At 35.7% G+C, this 23,455-nt stretch overlaps 1 protein-coding gene across 1 annotated transcript in view; it reads right to left on the minus strand.

The window, feature by feature from the left end:
- The window catches only part of LOC306845909 (epidermal growth factor receptor-like), a 57,033-nt gene that overhangs the window by 24,020 nt on the left and 9,558 nt on the right, over window positions 1–23,455 (minus strand). The window lies entirely within an intron of this gene.

A 23,455-nucleotide genomic window follows, 5' to 3' on the forward strand; every position in this document is an offset into this window, starting at 1 on the left:
CAAAATACATTTGAATATACTTTTTAACACATTATTATTATTGAATGAATAAAAATTATTCCAAAGTAAGACATAGGAAAGAAAACAATACTTTTATTCAGCAAGGATGCATTGAATTAATGGTGACAGTAAGGACTTTTATTGTGTTACAAAGCAAATAAATGTTGTTCTTTTGTACCTTCAATTCATCAAAGAATCCTAAATTCTTAAAAGATAGAAAATATCTTTATTAAATAATAGAAAACATCCTCATAAAAAAATCAGCACAAGCATTTTCAGCATTGATAATAAAATGTTTTTTCTTGTGACACTGGAGTACTGCAGGAAATTCAGCTTTGCCATCACAGGAATAAATTACATTTTAAAATGTATTACAATAGAAATCAGTTATTTGAAATTGTATTAATATTTCATAATATTTTTATTGTATTTTGATCAAATAAATGCACTAGGAGAATTTATTTAAAATAATAACACTGTACAAAAAAAAGGTACATTCGTATTCAAATCAATGAATCAAAGCTTTGTACACAGTTTAGGAACAATTACAGTCTTGAGCCTTCTTGTGCATTTCACTTTTGTGGAATTTTAGCCCATTTTGCAATGCAAATTTGTTCCAATTACACAAATTACATGGAGAGCGTCTGTAGACTGCAATTGTCAAGTCAAACCACAGGTCTAGGCTCAGGCCAAGCAATTTCAAAATCTGACAAATAAAAGGGTAAAATGATTGTAATAAATCAAATGTGGCTGCTGGAGTCAGAGCCAAACTGAGGCATGTAGGTGTCTTTTGCAGCTAATGAACCAGTCAGAATTCAGTGTAGGTGGGCGTTTGTTTTAAGTGCTCTGAGCGGCAACGGAAAGACTCTGTGGTGGGCCAAGATAAATAGCATTCATGGCAGAGAACTCATCTGAATGGCTTTCTCACACAATCATTTGGTGAAAAAAATCTACTTCATTTACTCAGTCTGTTCTATATTGCTGCAGAGACGAATAAGATTCTGACTAAGAGGCAAAAATAGAATTAAAGCCACTACAAATGTAAGGCTTTAATGATTAGTGACAGAATTAGTCATCAACAACTCCTATTTTGCACCACAAGATATCCCCAATGAGACAAAAATCTTAGCAGTTTCCACTAATAGATGCATCAGACTGTGAAATTGTGAATAATTACATTATCGTGTATGTAATAACTAAGTTATTGGTAACAGAAGACAGATCCAGTCATTTCAAAAGTGACTTCACTTGATCAGATGCAAAGGGTGAGCACTGATTTGAAGGAAATTAGCATTTCAAAATGTTAGATGAGACAAAATAACCTCAACACAAAGACAAAACAATGAATCAACAATTATGTATTCATGGGTCATGAATATAGTTTCTTGCTCTCTCAGTTCTAGTTTTAGTTGATTTAGTACATCAGTGTAGCTTTGGCAGCTAGCTGTTTTTTATTTTTTATTTTATTTCATGTTTATTTTAGGAGATGCTCATGTGTAAAAGAGCACAGTGCTGAAACACACAGTGCATATATTTATTTAAGTCATTCTCAATCTTTGCGATATGACAGTCTCACTGAGCCATATCAACATTTAATGTAACTCAAACCACATTAAATATGGGGTCACTTGCAACTAGTATAAATATGGTTTGTGCTGACCAATGTTATTTGTATGGTGAATTACTGGGTGCCATCAGAATTTAAGAGATGTCTAGAATCCACACAGAATAATTTAGCATGCTGTTGGGCCTGTGAGGTTTTTGGTGCTGTGTTGATCACCTCAAGGTCTACTCTGGGTCCTGAACCAGTTGAGAACCACTGCACTAGTCAGTGGAAGAAAGCATTGTTCTGTGGGTGGCAATTCAGATCTTTAATGGGCTTAGATAACAGTGAGGCCAAACAACTCAACCAGTCTCAGGTCAAAGTTGTTTCTAGTTTTAGGATAAACTAGTCTCCACTTTCAAAATGTATGTTGACGGTTTAGAGGAGCCAGTTTGAGACCAGGTCTTGAAGAATGGAGCTTTATAGTCACACAAGCGTCTCTCTCTATAAACATGGAATGGATGAACTATACAACACAATTGCAGAATTCACTCTTCCAAAACTCCTTAACAAAACTCACAGTATTGTAGCTTTGATAAGGTGTTGACATGGAGCAGGGGCAATACTCGCTGCTGTGAGGTTGTTGTGTCACATTCTTTAACGTGTCTGGTTTTAAAGGAAAAACTTAAGCTTGTAATATCAACAACCTTGACTATTTTAGTCAACATATTTCTTGATTGCGTAAAAGTATCTCCAAGTGTGACACATTTCAAAACTGAAACCATGGTTCATTTATTTACTTATCATATCCTGGTTTCTTTCATTTTGGTGCATTTGGATTGCTGAATTGGAAACAAGTAAAGATTTTTTTTTTTAGGCAACAAAGTTTGTCTTGTGTGTGATATATAGTACCAACAAACTGCAAATACCAACATGTGCTCGCTCCCAACTTGTCACATATAGATGCTTAGACAGGGGGACTCCTTGGCACTGGGTATCCTTTAAGCATAATTTTTCAACATGCAAGGTACACCATTAATTTTTTTGATAAACCTCTGGTGTCAATACAAAGATGCAAAGAACATCATCATTAAATTATATATTGGGGTATTATACTGCCATTATGATAACATTTATTAAAAAAATTTAAACCAAGTGTTTGAGGGCAAACGATTAATTTTATGTGAGGAACAAACCCAAAAGCGATCACCACCTCCAGCCATAATGTTCAAATTATAAAGGCATTCAAAAACTGCTGCCTGAGGAAGCCTTACATCAGGTTTGATTGTGAAATACCATTGGCTATGTTTGTGACCGACTGCATCATGCGAATGTTCAGATTTATCTTTTGAATGGGATATGACTGCACAATATGACTGCAATCTATTCATCACATAAAGATAATCTATAGCATCAGAAGGCTTGGAATATAACTGTTTTCTGGTCAGTTTTTGCAATAAATAGCACTGACGATACTTTTGTCTGCTTGTTACATGTTTTAAATGGTTGAGATTTATAATTATTACATTTACAATTGCATGCAAAGAATTAAATGCATCTGGATCGTACAAGAAGTAATGGTGTACCCTTAAAAATAAAAGTGGTAAAAATTGCGTCCATGTGTGACGAGTTAGAAGTGAAAACATGTTGCAAATACAAACTTCAAACTTGTTTAGAAGGATCTACAGTATACAGTATTTGCAAAGGGAATGTTGAACTCGTGGTATATCTCAGAGCAGTAGTATACAAACTGCGGTTGATGTCCCTCCAGAGGGCCTCAAGAGGATTCTAAGTAATCTGTGGAAATTAGTATTTTTTAATTATTATGTACTTTTAGGGCTGTCAAAGTTAACTGTACAAGAATGATATGTCTTGCAAAAAGTGGTAAACAAATACATTTGATTTGTACTTTAGTGAGTTATTCGCTATTACATTATATTTTAAATGTACTAAATTCCACCATCATTACATGTGGGTCTTTATACGTGCAAATATATAGCCTAGCTGCCATTTTATTTTAGGAAGGGTTTCCTCAGAAGGGCTTATATCTGAAAACTCCTGTCACAGCACTCAAATAAAACATCACATGTAAACTTCCTTTTATGCCTTATATCCTATCCAGAGGGAGTTTTGATGTATATTCTCATTTGTGCCCAACAGTTAAAGCAACTGGCCAAAAGTACTAAGTAGTTCTGAGGAACAGTGCTTCTGTTATGAGGAACAGCTTAGTAGGAAAAACAGGTTCCCTGTGCTCTCCTTTACTCTTACTGCAATAAAAGTGTGTTTCATAGCCCAGAGTAAAGCCATCAGCCTACCGCCTACACACTGGACAAGATAAATTCATAAACAGAGCCTTGACTGTGTTATCTAGGACGGCCGATATGGAGTAACTCATTTCCTGCGTCAGTCACAGGCAGAATGAAGGCTTTCTGAAGCAGATGACAGGTTGACTTCACTGGATGTTGCACAAAACATATGACGTCCTGAGACAGTATAACGCAGATGATACTGTAGCATGTGATGAAGAAATCATGGCCAGAGGTACCTTATGTCACTTGTTTCATCGTTAAAGCTTGAGCTGGCTTGCTTCCTTCTAGCAATCCTTCTGGCCCAGTGCCATGACAGTAAAGGTAAGGTGTGGCTCTACCTAGCAACTTCAGTGAGTATACTGTTCTTCTCCAGATATGACGTAACTGTGTGAATGTTTCTTATTGCCGCTGGCTGTAGGTGTGCTGAACTCATAATCTGTGTTCCCATGCACTCACACTACAGGTTTAACACCAAGAACCTGAGTCATGTAAAACTTGTTGCAAAATACAAAAGAAAAAATTATTTACTGTCTGGTCACGCATTTGAAATGCTCTTTCTTCAAGAGGGTGTGAACGTATTTGGTTTCTTTAGCATGTTACTACAAAATTATTCGGAAAAGGCTTGAAAAAAGGTTTGGGTGATTACCAAGACCAGTTAGTTCCTGCTTTGAGATTCTATCCTCTTTCACTCTTAACATGGGCGTAGAATATGCCCCCCCGCCCACCACTTTTAATAAAACGGAAATTCATCCCCCACACTTTTTTCTGGGCAAGCGTGTTCATGTAGAGGTTTTCAAGGGCCAGTGTGAATAAATCTAGATTTAAATTCAAAGACACAAAATGCATGACTTTTTTTTTGTATCCAAAATGAACCGATGTGAACTTTATGGAGCGCTCAACACTCTCATGCAGTGTATATTTCATTCATGTTTAAAAGCTGGAGAGCGCTCTCATGCAGTTCAAAAAGGACTCATAGAAATAATAACTTATAATGTACCAGGAAATCCCTAATATGGACAAAGCCATCCAGCTATTGCTGTAGCTGAGCTAAATAAAAAGCACAAACTTTTAACTGATGAAACATGAAGACGATAAACACACAACTGCGACAATGTCTGGTTTAGGTGTGTTTTTGTAAGTCATCTCCAGGTAATAAATAAAGCATATGAATAATGCAGTGTCAATTGACATAGCATTGATTACAGTATAGGAACTATAACATATATTGTATGCCTTATTCTGTCATAAATATAGAAAAAAAGTGTTTGTGGTATAAAACCAATCATAAAATTGTCATTAGGTAAATACAGGAAAATATATTATAGATAGATAGATATAGATTATATATTATAGATATATAGATACAAATGATTGGTTACTGACCAGCAGTGTATTAGATTTCTTAGCAAATTAAAAGAGATAAGAAAAAAACATGACAATTATACAAGAAAGAAAAAAAAAAATACTTTGTTGGAAAAATCAATAATAAGTGTGTCTATTAGCTATTATTCTCTTAGCATCAACAAACAACACTATGCTACTAGCATATGAAAACCTATGAAACTTATTTCTGACGTTCAGTGAAATATTGCAGGTCGGCATTTCTGCATTGCAAAATACACTGAGCGCTACTATACATTAAAAAATGTTTATAGGAAATGATTATGAGTACGTTCTTCATCTTACGTGAGTGTACGCCATTTCTATGACTCTTTACAAACACACAATTAATTTCTTAATGTAAAACCTTTTAAACTACTGAATGCAATAGACTTAATTTCTGCTAAAACCATTTCCAAGACAACATAAAATAGACAAAGGGGAAGAGATCATTTTCCCTCATAAAATACAGTATCATTACCTGGAATGAAATTATCTATTTAAGTCATGTAATTGAGTTACAAGAAAATAAAACCACAGTTATAAGGAAACAGCAATGCTAAACGATTTCCTATGCAATTCAATTTGGAACTAGGCACCTATAATATTAAATCAAAACATCTTTTTTCAAAGAACATTTTTTTTCTGCAGCATCCAACTGTACTTACTTACTAAGTATTATAATTAGAGTTATCAATAGATTTGTATTCATTTTCTTGATATTCCAATTAATTAATAAAACTAATTGCAATTAGTAATCACAACAAAGGTGTAAAACGTCATGGTAATATAATATTTTATAATAAAATGCATTCATTTCTAAAATATATAAATATATTAAAATACATATCTTTTTGTAGTTAAACAATCATATTAAATGTAAAATTGCAAACCCCATTCATTTAGATCAAATTAATTTAGGTGATTATTTCTCCTATTTCTCCCTAGAGTTCCTAATGAGTTACTGTATAGCATCACGTTTATTCCCACTTTGGCTGAAAACTTTTTCTGGAAGATTGATAGTGCGAAAGAGAACATATGTTTTTTTCTCAAGGATAAAGGCAGATGGTTTTGTACAGTAATTTTGATGTCTCTGAATCATCCATCTTGAATCTAGAGCTCAAGGCTTTCGGTTTAAAGAGCGGTTTAAACCCCTCAGGACCACTATCTGTTTTAATGAGAAAAATAAAGCTTTTCCTCAGCTCTTCCTGTGCATTAAGCCCACACTTCCCTCTCCTGCTAGGACAGAATTGTTTGAGGCTCAGCAGAGGAGGTGTATTCTGCTACATATGGTGCAATGTAAACAAAGATACCATCGCACCACAATGAAGGATTCTCTGGGTGTGGATGAGAATAATGTATTATGGGTCTTTGAAGCTCAATTCTGGATTCCGACTGGGATTGGCTCCAATGAATGCAATGAGTGGGATACAGACTCAAAACTGTGGAGATGTGGGGGTGTTCCAGATCAGGGACTTGAGGAACACACAGGAAGAAGATGGAACAAACAGAGACACACATCCACACAAAAACACCACCACTACCATTTGAAAAAGTGGATTGCAATAAAACAGAGAAAAAGAAAAAAATGCCCTTCTGACATTTCAGGAAGTTCCTTGTATGGGGTCAGTCATTGCGTTACTCCAAACCCAGATGCTATAGTGGCCTCCGGGGAGGGCCGAGGGAGCTAGAAAGGGCGGATTTGAAAGAACTGGGAGGAAAGACACGTGTTTGAACCAAGCCAGATGCAAAACACCCACAGAAGAGCCATGTATTTTATTTCACTTAATGTACTTTAAATGCATTATTAGCTTTACTTGCATAAAGTGATACTGTGTTGACTTTATTACACCGGCTGTAAAGCTTCCTCCTCTGTTGCGCATGAGGCTTCGGTGCTGAGGAGTAGCAAACTTAACAATACACATAACACTTGCTCAGTTGTTTAAAAGTACCATCGATTTTTCATTCAACAAACTGCTTTTTCTAACAATTGCAGTGTGAGAAAATGCTGTCATGGCATTAAATGTTCGGTTTCGGCTGACAGGATCAGTGACCGAAATAGTGGTGTATCATAAATGTTTTTATTGTTTTTATTTAAATGCTTATATTTCACCAATGAACTGGAGTAGAAGCATCATTATCAGGACGTTTGTATTAAAATTGCCTAATGTGCAATTTAAATATTTGTATACAAGCTGATTTTGAGTGTAGATTATTACATAAAATGGATCCATTAATTGATTATTAAATGAAACTTTATTTCCGTTTTTTTCCCCCAGCTCAATAAAAGCTTTAATTTCATAAAAAATGTCATTTTGGTACATCGTTACAAAAACGTAACGTGCTACGCTAAACTTGTTTCTCATTCCCTCTTTCATATTTACTTCGGCAACCCGATCTCATAAGAATTATTTCACGTATTAATTATTTCAAATACAAATATTGAATGAGCCTGAACCCCTAAACCTAACTTGTTGTATGAAAATGTACAAAAGAGTGTGAATTCAAACCAATTTACAAAAAGTAAAGCAGTTACGAATTGTCATGAGACTGTGTTGTCTGTGTTGTCGACTCACTCTTCTTTCAGACTGTTCATGTAGGCCTATATGAATAGATATATCAAAAGAGATACGCAGAAATATTTAGTTAAATACAATTCATTACCGTTTTCAACTCAGTTATACAGTTTATGTTTTGTTAGTGTGCTTAATGTAAATATAGCTGTTTAATTCTTTAATTCAAAAGCCCAAACTGTTTTGAGCCAGAAACCATTCTCATTTCAATTATTCATTGAAATATTATCTCATTAAATAGTTCCAATATAGTTTGTTATTTTGAATTAGTAGCTTTTATTGAAGCCAAACACTACATTTTTTTAAAGATCAGCTTAAATGGAGCTAGTAATTCTACGTAGCTGTTAGCTTGGAAAGCTAAAGTCAATGTAACTTGCCCAGCATTGAGGTCTCACCATGTTTTAAGTAGAAAAATGCCACGTTTCTACATTGAACAAAATCTTACACAGGAGATAAACGTTATGAACCTGATGGACACTGTGTTCTTAGACATTGTTGTGTTTGGGTAATCAATTTAATCAGATGAGAGAACATCATTCATCTTGCAAAGCATCACACTTTTTTTCATCGAAAACTCCTGAGAGAGACAAATAAGGACCTAAACTGAGGCAAATGTTTATCTCTCTTGGAAAGCACTCCCTAACAACTCGGTGTACATCTCCAGTTACACTTTGCAAATCTTTGACTTTGTTTATCCTGAGGCCCAGGGCTGGAATGCCGGAGAAAAGGACCTTTTGAGCACCTAGTCGTAACATTAGCAAAACATTAGCACGCTAGCATTTCACATTTTCCTTTGTGGACTTGTGATCAAGTTGCGGTGAGATCACATCTGCAGGATTTCACGCAACTAGATCATTCCTAACTTGGTGGCTTTTGTTCTATTATTTACAATAACATTTTAAACCAAAATGTTTGCACGCTATGGACAAGTATAAACACCCCATTAGAAACATTATTGAACATTATTACTTGCATTAAGAGCCTAAAAGGCTGGTGAACATGTGAACAAAACGTGCCCATTCATGACACTCAGATCCGTTACCCATTGAGTTGCTAATGTGATCACTGGTGCCCACACAGTCATGGGCTTTATTCATCATTGGAAGAACCAGAGGGAGCCAAGAGCTGATTCACTTCAATAGTTGTCTTCTTTCTGTCCACTGATTTGATTTGTCTTTTTCTGTGATATATTCTTAGAAAGTAAACACTGTGGCTGTGTTTTTATTGTAACAAAGACGCACTGTTCTCATTAGCGTCAAGCTAAGATCATTGACTGACTTACGACCTCCTTTGTTGCTGTATATATGGCCGGTTATGAGTTGAAAGAAAGTTCTATCCTAATCCAGCCAGCAGTTCATTCCAAATGGTATATGAAACCCAACATTAGTGTTCGCAGGGGCGTAATTATGCCATCAAGCCTGACATAACCCTATAACATCAGATGACTAGGCAAAGTTGAGAAGTACATTATATTTTAATACAGCAAGCAGCTAGCCAGGGAGGTCAGCATATTTTTTACTTCAAACTTAACTTCCAGAAAATGTGTCATGTGAAGTAAATGAAGAAATGGTTTTATGAGGTTGAGTCAAATCCCTGGCTAGTTTTTGTCCTTATTTCTTAGAGAGTGAGGTAATGCTCAGTAATGAATGTGCTACATCTTAAGCTCACACGTTCACTCCAAATCAGAAACATACTCTATGCAAGTACACAAAAATAAGTTGAGAACTTCATGTGCAGTTCTTGCATTATTGTGGATGTCTTCAGTACTCAAGGGGTTGGGTTAGGTTCAGATATCTGTGCCATTAAACCAAATGAGCTAACTATAAACTATAGCTATCTATAAACAAGTCGACAGTTTGACTAACTTTTTTTTTTTTAGCAAGATTCTTATCAAACTGTTCATCTGGTCTGATAGAATTTGATCTGAGAAAAAAAAAAAACTGACCATAGTAGATGTTCATGGTGTTTTTCTACAATGTACCCTGGCAAAAACACTGAAAATACAACACATACTGAACATTTTCCAAATGCAATGTGAAATTGTATTTTTGTGTGTTTAATAGCTTAGAATGTTTGGGGTTGGTAAGATTTCAAATGTTTTTGAAAGAAGCTGCATTTATTTGTTTAAAAATGCAGCTAAAACAGTAATATTGTGAAATATCATTACAATTTTACATAATTGTTTTCTATTTTAATATATTTATACATGTAATTTATTCTTGTGATTTCAAAACTGAATTTTCAGCATCGTTACTCCAGTCTTCAGTGTGACACGATACTTCAGAAATCTTTCTGATATGCTGATTTGGTGCTCAAGAAACATTTTTTATTATTATCAATGTTGAAAACAGCTGTGCTGCTTAAGCTTTTTGTGGAACCTGTGAAACATTTTTTTTCAAGATTATTAATTAAGTGTTAATTGTAATAAAATTAAATTTTACTGGACCCAAACTGTAATATTTTAATGTAAACTGTAATAGACAATTTATGCTTATAGACCCTTTCAGGGCCGACGTCATAATTACGCCACAGCGCTAGCTGGAGGCAAAACAAATCAAAAACTGGAGGCAGCCAATTCAAACCAGCACAGATTTGGCTATACAAGGAGCTTAAAATATCATCTTCTTGTGATGTTGGGTGCCTGAATCGTTGTAGTAGCAGCTCCAATTTGAAATTTTTATTGCATAACTGCTGCCACTGCCAGACAAAAAACCGAACACAGCTGTGGTTAAACGAGTTAAAATGAGTGGACTGGACAGAAACGATCAGCAAAAATGCTCACGTTTGCAGGGCACACTTTTAATCAGAAAAGGATAAAGGTCTAAAGATTTCTTATGCATCTCACTACTATGTCATGTATGAAATAATGTCTGTGTACCTGTGTGTAAAACAACAAACTGATGATTTATACGCTTAATCCTTTGTAATTGTATAAATTGCTGTGATTAATTGTGGCTGGAATAACAATGTAGCAAAATAGTTGCCTGCTGAATTTGAAATATATATACATCTTCATGACTAGACAGACACTGTGAGTTTGTCTTAACTATACACGTTAATGTTAGATGTGAGTCACTCAACCGGAGGTAATCCTCTCGGATCGTCCATCCTTTGAGTTAAAGTGTGTGCGGGTCGGCCAATCTGGTTTCGTCCGTTAAAGTTAACCTTTTCAAATAACAATCACGGACCTGGACAGTGAGTGACCTTAGATATGCAGGTTAAATCAGAATTTCTCCAATTATTGTTAAAAAAACAAACTAACAAACTTCATATCTAGCATTAGTGAAGCAGTCAGGGAAATCTTTCTACCTCCACCTAAGCTCCGCCCACAGAAAAACAGAAAAAAGGTCTATATGATATCAGCACAGTTGTATCATTGATATTTTTGACGTTATGCCTTGACTTTTCACCATTAATGTCTGTATTAAAATGAATTAAAAACGTTCATCTTAAATTTTCTTTTTACATATTTTAGAATTAACATATAATAAAGGTTATGTCACTGACTTGCATTCTTATTCCTGAAAACCTTAAAAAATATATTATTTAGGCTAAATCCTGATATAAACCATGGCATCAGCTTTAGGCATTCGGCAACTTACACACACACACACACACACACATTTCATTTGTACTTACTACAGGCAAAACAGGAAGTCGGAAGTGCTGAGAGAAGGTGAGAGGGCAACATGGGCAAAACTGTGGTCACTTTCCAATTTTCCACTACTATGCAATAAAAGAGTCTACTACACATTTGCTGAATAACCCACACATTTCACAAATCATTCCAACCGGAAAGAGGCAGCTGCATTTCGGGAATCCCCTGTTGCCCTGAACATTCCAAAATGTTTCTTTTACTACAGAGCAGCACACAATGAATCTCAGAGGTGACAGCTAACCACCAACTTCAGACGTTTCTTTGGGACTCAAACATGAAACAACACACTTATCAAGTGTATTTGTGAACATCAAAATGTATTTGTACGAATATATTTAATCTACCCCCCTAACAACCTAGATTTTATATCATTTTAGCAGATGTTTAGGCATACAGAACAGGCGGTGATGTTTTTGATTATGGGTATGCGAGTGACCGAGAGGATGGAGCTCTGATTTAAAGAGTGTGAGTGCACTGGAGCACAGGGATGAGCTTTCTGTGTGCTGCTACCAACCGTTACTCATCATTTACTCATTGTAACATTCTGCAGTTCACATTATGGCACACGTGGTTTTGTTCATGCAGATTAAGAATGACTCCCTTCCAGAGGCTCACGCACAAGATGGACTACTCGCACTAAGACTATGTTTCGCAATAGCGAAAAGCCTTTACTAGAACTGTGACCAATCAGATTTTTACTCTGAAATCCAAAGGGGTTTAGATGACACATTAAGGAATCACGTTTAAAATGCAGATTATGTGCAAAAAACACGATAAATCTCAGGAAATCTATGGAAATGAGCAAGACCCAGTCAAAATACTAATGACTAGTACGTTATCATTTCACATATTGTAGCTGATATCTTCTTTTAGAACTGAAACTCATCTGGAATTCACCAATGGCTTCGCATCATCTTTTCCATTGAAATCAAGGCATGGACCAAGGCAGAGCTCGCAAAACAATGGCACTATTTGTTTAAAACTACAATCACATCCTCAAGCGAGTTGTTTTAAGCCCACCCCCTCACTCTAAACTCAAGAGGATAGAGCGACCTGCTCCGTATCACTCAACTGGGCATTGAAGTTGGCTCGGAATAAACTTGTTCTGAGATAAATTCTAGACAAGTTGCTTTGAAACGTCCAGGCTTCCAATGGAGCAAAGAAACATGAGATGATGTGTTGGGAGATGAAGACAATACTTAAGAGTCTGAGACTGAAGAGCAATCATATTGCCAAAATCTTTGTGGTTTGAAGAACGTTCCACTGTGTAATCTAACCTAAAACCAGGCACGATGTTTGATGATGAATATGGTCTGAGATTACTCAGTGAGGTTTAATATTTTGATACATATGTATAGCGATGCCTCATCTTTCTCCTTCAGACAAAGGCACAAAATCACTTTCCAGAATGTTTTCCTTCACTGTTCCTTGCTGGTGAAATGATCTTCCCTGACCCTACCAAATCCGGAACACCAAATCCCAGGCTAATACTCCAGAAACAAAAAAAGGCAAATAAAAATGACTTCCATCAGCACTTAACCACATCCTGCTGAGTAAAAATCTTTCTCTATGATTTCACTATTACTTAATCCTTCCCTGTCCTAGTTTGCACTTGTCACACAGCTGATTGCACTAATCACACGCTCACCTGAGAACTATTACACACACCATATAAAGCACATTCAGTTCCTGATCTAGTTGCTGAATATTGTCTAGCGTTTAGCACTCTCCTAGTGTTAGCCACTTACCAAGCCTTTCCGTGTTTGTTTTTGTGTTCAGTCTCCTGTATTGTCCTGCGTTTATCACTCTCCGAGTGTTAACTGCCTAGCTTCCATTTCTTATTTTAGATTAAGTCTAGTCTTTTTGTGTTGCCTTGTTGTCTGGTTCCTGATCTTCTGGCTTGTACCTTGGATTAACCCTTAGCCTTCCATTGCTTGTGTACCTTGATTACCCCTCTTGTCAAGCCCACTGGATATTGTCCGCCGATTGAAGACCACGCCCCTTTACTTGAGTACTCATCTGTCTTGCCCTCAATATACCTGTTTGCCATTTGTTCAATCCTGCCTGTGTTTTTGACCATGTCTATTAATAAAAGCTTGCACATGGATCTGCACCCCTCATGTCTCGTTCGCCCCATTACAGTACTACTCTAAACAATGTCTGAGACTTTACAATGAACCGCTTGTTGTATTTCTCATTTGTAAGCCACTTTGGATAAAAGCATCTGCTAAATGAATAAATGTAAGGTGGTTGTTAAAGGAATGTTCTGGGTTCAATACAAGATATTCAGCATCTGTAGTATTTAAATAAAAATAGTTATACAATAAAAATTATAATACAATTTTGGTACATAAGAAATTAATAAAGGCTTTCAAATTTCAGAAATTTAATAAATCTAAATTATTATTTTTTGACAAATGTTCATTATTTTTGTTTGTTTTTTTAACAGAAATAACTAAATAATTATTAGATAGAAAAATAAACAATAAAATGAATAACGATACATAGAAATACATAGAAATATTGGGTCCCACTTTATATTAAGTGGCCTTAATTACTATGTACTATGTACATAAATGAGTACAATGTACTTATTGAGTTCATATTGTATTGCAAAACAATTTTGCTGCTATTAAGGTGGTGGTATTGAGGTAAGGTTAGGGACAGGTTTGGTGGGATGGGCAAGTTTAAGGGTGGGTTAAAGGGATTTTTAACTCAAACCATTGCAGTCTGTCAGTCATATAATGGCAGTCAATGGGACTCACGGCTTTGAGAAAAAATAAACATACACAGACAAAACCAAATTAAACCCTGCGGCTCCAGACGATACATTGAGGTCTAAAGACACAAAATGATCGGTCTGTGCAAGAAACTGAACAGAATTTATATAGTTTTTTACCTCTGATCCACTGCACTGTCCAACTGTCCTGAGCACGTCCACAACAGCCGGTGTGTGACGCATCTTCTTCTTCTTCTTGCTTTATGGCGGATCGCAGACTTATAAGTGCATTACCGCCACCTATCTCTCAAATGGACCATTGACACTCTATCTACAATCTCAATTAGGAGTTTCTTTCTTCTTTAAGGTAGTCAACAGTGTAATTATACATGAAATTACAGAAGTAGTTAACACCACCTAATATAAAGTGGGACCAAATGTTGTTTGTAAATATTTATAATATTTTATGAATTAAAAAAAAGTGTGTCAAACTTTTCTGTATAGCACATATTATTTAAATATTGCTTACATATATATATTTGTCGAACCGATTATCGGTCTATAATCCACTCAGAATGACTTTGTCCCATAAACTTTCATTGTAAACACATAAATGCACACAGGATTTTCTTGTTTGTTTTTACAAACCGAGTGATAAGTTCAAATTTTCTGCTGTAATCAATAGCATGCCACAGATGATGTTAATTGAATTCAAAGCATTCCTCTTCTGGTTACTTTAAAAAGTCTCCAAAATATCATTCACACTTGAAACAGAAAACAAACTGTTTATTATTAGTTACAAAATGTTTATTATTTCTCTAAATATAATTAATCTCTAATTGAATATCTAAGTCACTCGCAGCATAAAATCAGTTGAATCATTTTCTGGATTATTTACATTGATAGTTTTCAGCGGCACAAGCAAATAATGCTCACGTGTCGTAACCTGATTACATCAGTGAAGACTTCAGAACAGATGTTCAACCGGCTGCAGATGCAGTGATATTTCCTGTGAAGAATGCTCCATGTTTCCACTGCAGTTATAAGATCTCAGTCACCAAATTCCAGCAGTGCACCATGACCCTTCTTTCTATCCAGAACACTGACGCTGATACGCACCAACATGGACCAAAAGACTACACTGGATGACTTGCTTTCAGATGTGCATGAGGTGTCAAACCAGATGATAGAGCACCTTGCGGGTTTACATCAAAGAACATGATAATTTATTTTATGTTCAGACACAGCTGGTGGACACATGGCAAATCCACATGTAACAATAAATTGAATTTATGACTAAACCTAATTTACACCTTGTATAACAAGCTAGAAAATTTTTCAAGACTGAACAAAGGGTCATTTTATGAAGGTTCTGACTGTTGTGTGAACACTGTAAAAAAGAAAAAAAAAGAAAAAAGTTGAGCCAACTTAAAATTTTAAGGCAACCAGCTTCAGCAGATTTTTGAGTTTTCTCAACTTGTTGTTTTAAGTTTATACAACAAAAAGTTGAGAATCTCCTACAAAAATAAGTTGAGAGAACTTAAAAATCTGCTGAAGCTGGTTACCTTAATTTTTATTTATTTTTTTACAGTGAAGGTTATATGCAAAATGTATGGTCTAGACCAGGGGTGCCCAACCCTGTTCCTGGCGATCGACTGTCCTGCAAAGTTTAGCTCCAACTCCAATCAAACACACCTGACGCATCTAAATAAGGTCTTCAGGATCACGTGAAAATTAAAGGCTGGTGTGTTTGATTAGAGTTGGAGCTAAACTTTGCAGGACAGTCGATCGCCAGGAACAGGGTTGGGCACCCCTGGTCTAGACAAACAAGTTAGGGGAAAGAAATTTTATGAGACATAATCTTGCCGGAATTTTGTAAATAACCAAATAATATTTATTGGACAGTATGGCTCAACAGAGAAAGGTTGAGTCTAAGACAACATTGTTAATGTGAGATTCCAAATCCACATTTTAAAACTGTCTAACATTTAATCAAAGAAAATTTATAACAGAAAATTAAGATTAAATATTTAAATATTAAATGTAGAAATATGGATAAATAAGTAAACTCTAGAGCTTGTGTGTCATTCTCAAATCATGCTGGATAACACAAAGCTTTTTGCAGTTAATGCACATTGAGAATAGAATAGAATAGAATAGAATAGAATAGAATAGAATAGAATAGAATAGAATAGAATAGAATAGAATAGAATAGAATAATAAATGTTCAATTAAAAAATGAAAAACTAAATAATTTTCACTAGAGTCTCAGACTTTTTGGACCTTAATGTATTTTGGTCAACTGGCTTTAAAATCCTAATACAGCTCAGTGTTCTGCTGGCATTGTAAGGGGCCTTGGAATATGGTCATCGCCTGCCTCAAATTCTTCTCATATCTTTGGCTAGTCACTACGAAAACAGCCTCTCTCGCAAAATGACCTCTTGACCCGTTAACCAATTGTGAAGCCTCTAATCCCGGAGTTATGAGCATATGATTAGATTTTGCCAATGGATAAAAATTGTAGTTAAACTAAAACAAGATCTTTAAATGAAATATTCAAGGATTCCTTTTCAGAATCGGTCTGATGAGAAAAATTAAATACATAAAACATTTCCCCTGGACCAGTCAGGGAGTTAATCTGCACTTGGACCCATTCCAAGTTTATCTCTAAGGAGATTTTATCAGTGTCCTGAAGAGCCTCTACACCTATCACTAAAAATGATAGCTGGATTGCTTTGCTCTGAGGCATGTAACATCCCTCTGAGCTGTTCTGATGTCTACAACTTCCTTAGCACTGGAAATACCCCTGAGCAGCAAGACTGGATTAATTCATTTAATTAGAACCTCTTTTGAAAGCAGTATGACAGTATGCAGCATCACTGGATTGTGACTAATCTACTCCACTCTAAAACCTAGTGAGCAGGTTTAACCTAATTCATCATGTAATCCAAGATGGCATATAAATTTGTGGAATTTGCTTATAAATAAATTCATTTCATTAAAGTATGGATAAAAATAGTATCCAATAAAATAATTATGCTTATTAAATAATCACATTTTTAGTTTTCCGACATGCTAATGTCAGACTGATAGAATGCATTCGAATCTATAACCTTGTGAAAAAGAAATACATCTTTCAAAAAAGTACCTATTACTGAAGTAATATTCTGTAAAGATATAATTAAATGTGAATTGAATGTAATGTTTTTGGACACTTAATTGCATGTTATTTATTTATTAAATGAAAATGTGATATAGTTTAAATGTATAGCTGTACTGTGCACTACATAAGGGTCTACAGTCAAAGGCAATTTTCAAATTGTTAGCTTACTAAAAAGCTAACATTAAACATTACAGGAATAAACTCATATCTTCTGAACAATTTACATAAGGAGAGTTAATGTGCTTTTGCTACCTCTAAAGATTGCTCCAAAACAGTCTCTTAAGGCGCTTCATTTCACTTAGGCTGCACCCTTAGACGGCAGGTGCCTATATAGGGAACAGACAGCAAGACAGTTTGGACCAGAGCTTACGTGTAAGTGACATTGTTCTTTTTTATTATTCATTGGCTTCCTGCATTCTTTCACAGCTTACTTCAACTTCATTTATCACATACAGAGCAACCATGACTTATGAGAAAATGTAGTAAAATTCCTCACCAGCAGTGCACCTTAGGGCCTGACGGTTTTGAGACAGTCAACCTACAGTACAATGCAATGTTTCATATACTCCTCTCAACACTTAGCAAAGGAAATACCTCTTTTTTGTGAAATATCCCCAAATGTAACTACTATTAATGTTACTGAAGTGTTGCTTTAGTTAGGATGTCAACCGTCAAGAAAAAGGCTTAATACCTTTTCAGGTCTGTTAACAGGTTCTGTCTTGTTCAGGTTGGCTAGAACACCTGCAGTTTACCAGCAAGCAAATTAGACTATGGAAAAAATTTTTTTATCAAACTGCTATAAAGGCCTAGTTTATTGTCAGAAAGGAACTACACAAGAGGACCTGGTCATTCATTATTGAAAATACCAGGCCCATTTTACTTCTGCAATGTGAACAGGATCTTTTTCTTGGCAGTTTGCCACTATTCAATTGTTAACCTGCATTATTCACTCAGTCTTTGCTTCATTGTGAGCCACCTGACTTTTCTAAAGGGAAATTATAAAATACCAAGGAATAGCAGCCAAAAACACTCCCACAGCAAAAGAACTTTCAAAAATAGGGTGAATCAATAGTAATACCATGTTATATCAAACCTTTAGACATTAGACTTTAGACATAGTAATGTGCTAAAACCACTAAAAGCACTTTAGCCACCGCATGACAGGGCAATCTATTATAGAAGTGGACAAGTACTACAAATTTTGTTTTTTGATGTAATTGTTTTCCTCCAAATGCATAGAGCGCTGCAAGGATGACATATCTTTGTTTGCCAAAACACTGAAACAAGTTAGCATTTCCAGCTCCATCTTCCCAAAGTCAGTGGGTCCTTTGAATGGGTTTTTGGTTAAATGACTGAAATTAGGACTGTGTTTAACACAAAGTCAAGATATTTTCATGTTTTACTCTATTACAAAAAAATCATCAGTAATACCCCTTTGTGATTTTTTTTAAAGCTTGTCTTGAAAAAGGTGCTAACAAGTGGGACTACTATACAGTGGTGGTCGGGACGGGTTTGTTCACCCAAAAATTAAATTTCTGTCATTAATTACTCACTGCGATGTTGTGCCAAACACGTAAGACCTTTGTTTATCTTCGGAACACAAATTAAGATATTTTAGATGAAATCCGAGAGCTTTTTGACCCTCCATACATAGACAGCAACGCAACTGACACAAGGCCCAGAAAAGTAGTAAGGACATTTTTTTTTTTTTTTGTGCACAAAAAGTGTTCTCGTAGCATCATAAAATTAATGTTGAACCATTTATGTCACATGGACTCTTTTGCCAATGTCCTTACTACCTTTCTGGGTCTTGAACGTGTCAGTTGCATTACTCTCTATGGAGGGTCAGAAAGCTCTCGGATTTCATCTACAATATCTTAATTTGTGTTCTGAAGATGAAAAAAGGTCTTACGGGTTTGGAAAGACAGGGTGAGTAATGACAGCAATTCCCTTTAAATGGCTACTTGCTAGTCTACTTTAAGAGCTTCATTGTTGTTATAATTTCACCATTGAAAACAATTCTAACTCAAAATCCGGTTTCTTTTTTTCAAAGATTGAAAGAGTTTTGAAAGATTGGAATTTCATTGATAACCTATGTTAGAGCTTTTTATTTTATCTTAATATATTTAGGTTTCAAAATTCACAATAGTTGTGTTCTTTTGTGAATATTATCATATGACAAAAAGGTATAAGAATCATAAACTTTTTATGGTCAAAGTGCTTATTTTCTACAAAACATCCAAAGGCAAATATAAATATTTTAGTCATCACTGCAGTGCTCTATTGAAGAACCAAAAAATATCAAAACAAACTATCATAAGAAGATCACTGTATGTCCACAGATGTGACCATTATCGATGGTACACTGCCAGTTTGAAATGAAATTATCTCAGTTAATTAAACTAATGATGAAGAATTGCACAAACTCGCATCTTTTCATTACTAGAGCTTCCAAACAGGACGTTTGCTATCATAATCACTGTATGTGCTTCTGTAAAATACAGAAAATCCACAGATTGATTCAACTTCCTGCTCTCATCAACACAGCATTAGGTGACTTACTCTGACTCTGTGCATGACTCTTATTGCTTAACTCTAAGGTTTGTTAATTTAGTGAATTATTGTGTTTCAAAGGGGATGATAGTGAGACAGGATAATAATCTTCCTTTACCGCAGCATTTACTGTAAAAGTGAGTAATATTGTAAGAGAAGGCAAAGCATTATGCTGCCAACAATGGCGGTAAAGCCTGTTTCAAAGTCGACGCTAAATCATCGAATAAAGGTTCTTTTGTGTTACCAGCACTTGTCCCCATGGAAACGGCAATGTACTCAAACTTGTTTCTGGCTTCACTGATGAGGGCAAATGTTTCTCTTTCTGCATTTTCGCTATTTGTCACGTCCCATCCTTCTCATATTCTGAAGAAGTACATTTTCGAATGCCACAATCATGTCTTCAGTATTCAGGGAAACCTCTGTACACAAATCTCAAGAAGGAAATGTATTAATTTTAACACACAAGATTCTAACTTTTTCAGCCCTGAAGTGGTACTTCACAAGAATCTCATCTCGTGTAATGGTTATATAATTACATTAGCAGGCACTAATGTTTCCCTGCACGCTGGCATGTATAGCCTAAGAAGTCATTACGAAGGGTTGCAGTTCTGCTTAGAGGATATCGCCCAAATTAACTGACGAATTACCTAAAAGAGTAAAAGTGGGGCGTCTGGAATTAGATCCACTTTGCAAATCAACACATGCTGTGAGGCCTTGTAGACGAGACATGCAGTCTCGCTTTGGCACTACCATAACGCACCTCTAGACCAAACAAACACAGTCTGACTAAAAAAACACTTGTGCTCGTGATATAAAAGAAATCGGAAGATAAGGTCTGCACATTCCAAATCATCAAGGTATCATAATATAAGGCGCGAATGTCCAAGAGTAGGGTGGATATGGAGCAACATGTCAGATCCTGGTAAACACTAAATGAGCCATACGCTTGTTTTTCTTGCAATAATATCTGAATTTTGTTCTTTTCAAGAGCATTCGTGTGAAAACATGCCTGTGGAGGTTTCCATGTCAAGTTCTTCTAACATCCACACATTTGAGGATCTTTAGCCAAAAAGCCTTCGGCAAAGTGAGTAAACAACACAGCGATCGCATGGATATGTCATGACGGAGATGTGCTGCACAGTGATGAATTAGTTACGTTGTAGTGAACAGTAGGAGACTTCAGTCAATTAAAAGAGAGTAAATAGGAAAGAATGAAAGAGAGGAAAAAGTTCAGCTGTTCTCACAAGCCTCAGCTGCAGAAAGCCTAGGGCTGGGAAAACCACATCCAGCAGGACCTACATCCTAGATGCATATCACTGCAGTTCCTATGAGACGTGCAGTTTCAGCAAGTTAACTGAAATAGGACGCATTTGTGTCAAACATTTCTCGATGTTCGAGATACATGACAATCAATTATGACTGGGATGCATAATCAATATATATATTAATTAGCACAGAATTTTTACCATTGTGTGCTGGGAATGCATTGATTTCAAGAAATTGAAATTGTCAAATGCGATTACAACAGAAAATTATTTTGACAAACAATTTTCACACACATGCACAAACATGAAAAACGATTACAGAAAAGTACTTTTAAAGAACCTCAATGGGGCAAAATTGTTGTTAAGATGTTTGCTAACACTTTATTTTAAAATGTTAGTAAATTATGCATTATTAGTAACACTAAATCAAACCCAAACCTTAAATCTATAGTATGTTGTCAATTAATATTGCTCAATACTTATTTGTGAAATGACACTGCAATGAGGAAACATTAACATAAAGGGTGACGAAATGTTTTTTAACGTTTTTATAAAGAAAAGCATATTTAAAAGTGGGACAATGTTTTTTTTCTTACTTTTTTAATAAAACTTTCCAACAAAGGCTAAAACATATTTTCTATTTTGACATATTTTTAAAGGGTTACTCCACCCCAAAATGACAATTTTGCCATTAATCACTGACCCCCATGTCGTTCCAAACCTGTAAAAGCTTTGTTCGTCTTCGGAGCACAATTTAAGATATTTTGGATGAAAACCAGAAGGCTTGTGACCGTCCCATTGACTGCCAAGCAATTAACACTGTCAAGGCCCAGAAAAGTATAAATAACTCGGCGCCAAAAAAAGTATAACAGTATAACAGTATAGCGCCATTATGGAGAGTATCTGCTGACACAGAGAGATGAATTGTTGAATAAAGTCGTTATTTTTTTCTTTGCGTACAAAAAGTATTCTCGTAGCTTCATAACTTTACGATTGAACCACTGATGGGAGATGGACTATTCTGACAATGTTTTTTATACTTTTTTGGGCCTTGACAGTGTTAATAGCTTGGCAGTCAATGGGACGGTCACAAGCCTTCTGGTTTTCATCCAAAATATCTTAAATTGTGTTCCAAAGACCAACGAACCTTTTACGGGTTTGGAACGACATGGGGTAAGTGATTAATGACAACATTTTCATTTTGGGCTGGTGTAACCCTTTAAAGAAAAAATTTAGGAGAAGAGCTATGAAGAAGAAAGCGGGAAAATAAACAAATTTGATGCTGCAAAAGGAGCTGTCAAAATAAAATCACCAGGAGTAGTCTTTTAAAAAATAGACTTTGTCTCAAAAAGACTTATCACAGTGGGGGTCCTGAGTTTAAATTTAGCCTGGGTCATGGTCTGACCTTATTGCCTTTCGTACTCCCTCCAGTTTCCTGTCAGTTTTCCATTGACCTATATATTAAAGACAAACTGACAATAAATAAAATAAAACAATGTTTTTGTCTCCGAATGCGTTTAGGTAGCCATTCACCTGAGAGCAACAATACACTAAACAAAGCATGTAAAGAAAGACATCCATTACAATTCACTTCACACACGTCTATATTTTCACATCATGTCCTATACTGTGTTCTCACAATAGACGTGTGTAGAGGGAGTGTCACTGATAGCTGTATCACCTATCCTAGGGCATCTGTGGCCTGTTCGGCTCAAGTACTATTTTGAAACGTGATCATCCAAGAAGGCGCAGAAGGTTATTGAGAGCTGAATGCTTCACTTTGGCTGAAGGAGATTTCTTTACAAGCTCTGCCTTAAATGGAATGTTTTATGAACACAAGTTATAAATTATGGTTTGAAAAGTCAGTTAGATGTGGTGGGGTTTTGAAGAGGGGAGTCAAAATGGTTCCCCCTGCTTAAAAGGCAAAAACGTCTTATTTGACGTCTTACAAGTTTAGTCAGCAATACACACTCACTACACGCAGTGCAGAAGACATGATGAGATTTCAATTGGATATTTTGAGAAAAAACAGGTATTCTAGGACAAAAGATAATTCCAGACTTCAAAATGGGCCACTGTCAACCACAAAATGTGCTACAGATTCAATAAACGGCACTTTGTTTGCGCATGCTTCTGTTAGTGTGCATTTTAGCGTATGTGCGTCAGGAACTGCTGGCCTAGAACTGTCATCCTGTTTCTCAATGTTTTCCTTTACGGTTTTCTTTTTTTTCCCCCTTTTAAAGTTTGCTAAATATACACTCCATGGAATAATAAATGGAAACAGCACTTTCC

The sequence above is a fragment of the Barbus barbus genome (assembly GCF_936440315.1).
Source record: "Barbus barbus genome assembly, chromosome: 26".
Classification (NCBI taxonomy): domain Eukaryota; kingdom Metazoa; phylum Chordata; class Actinopteri; order Cypriniformes; family Cyprinidae; genus Barbus; species Barbus barbus.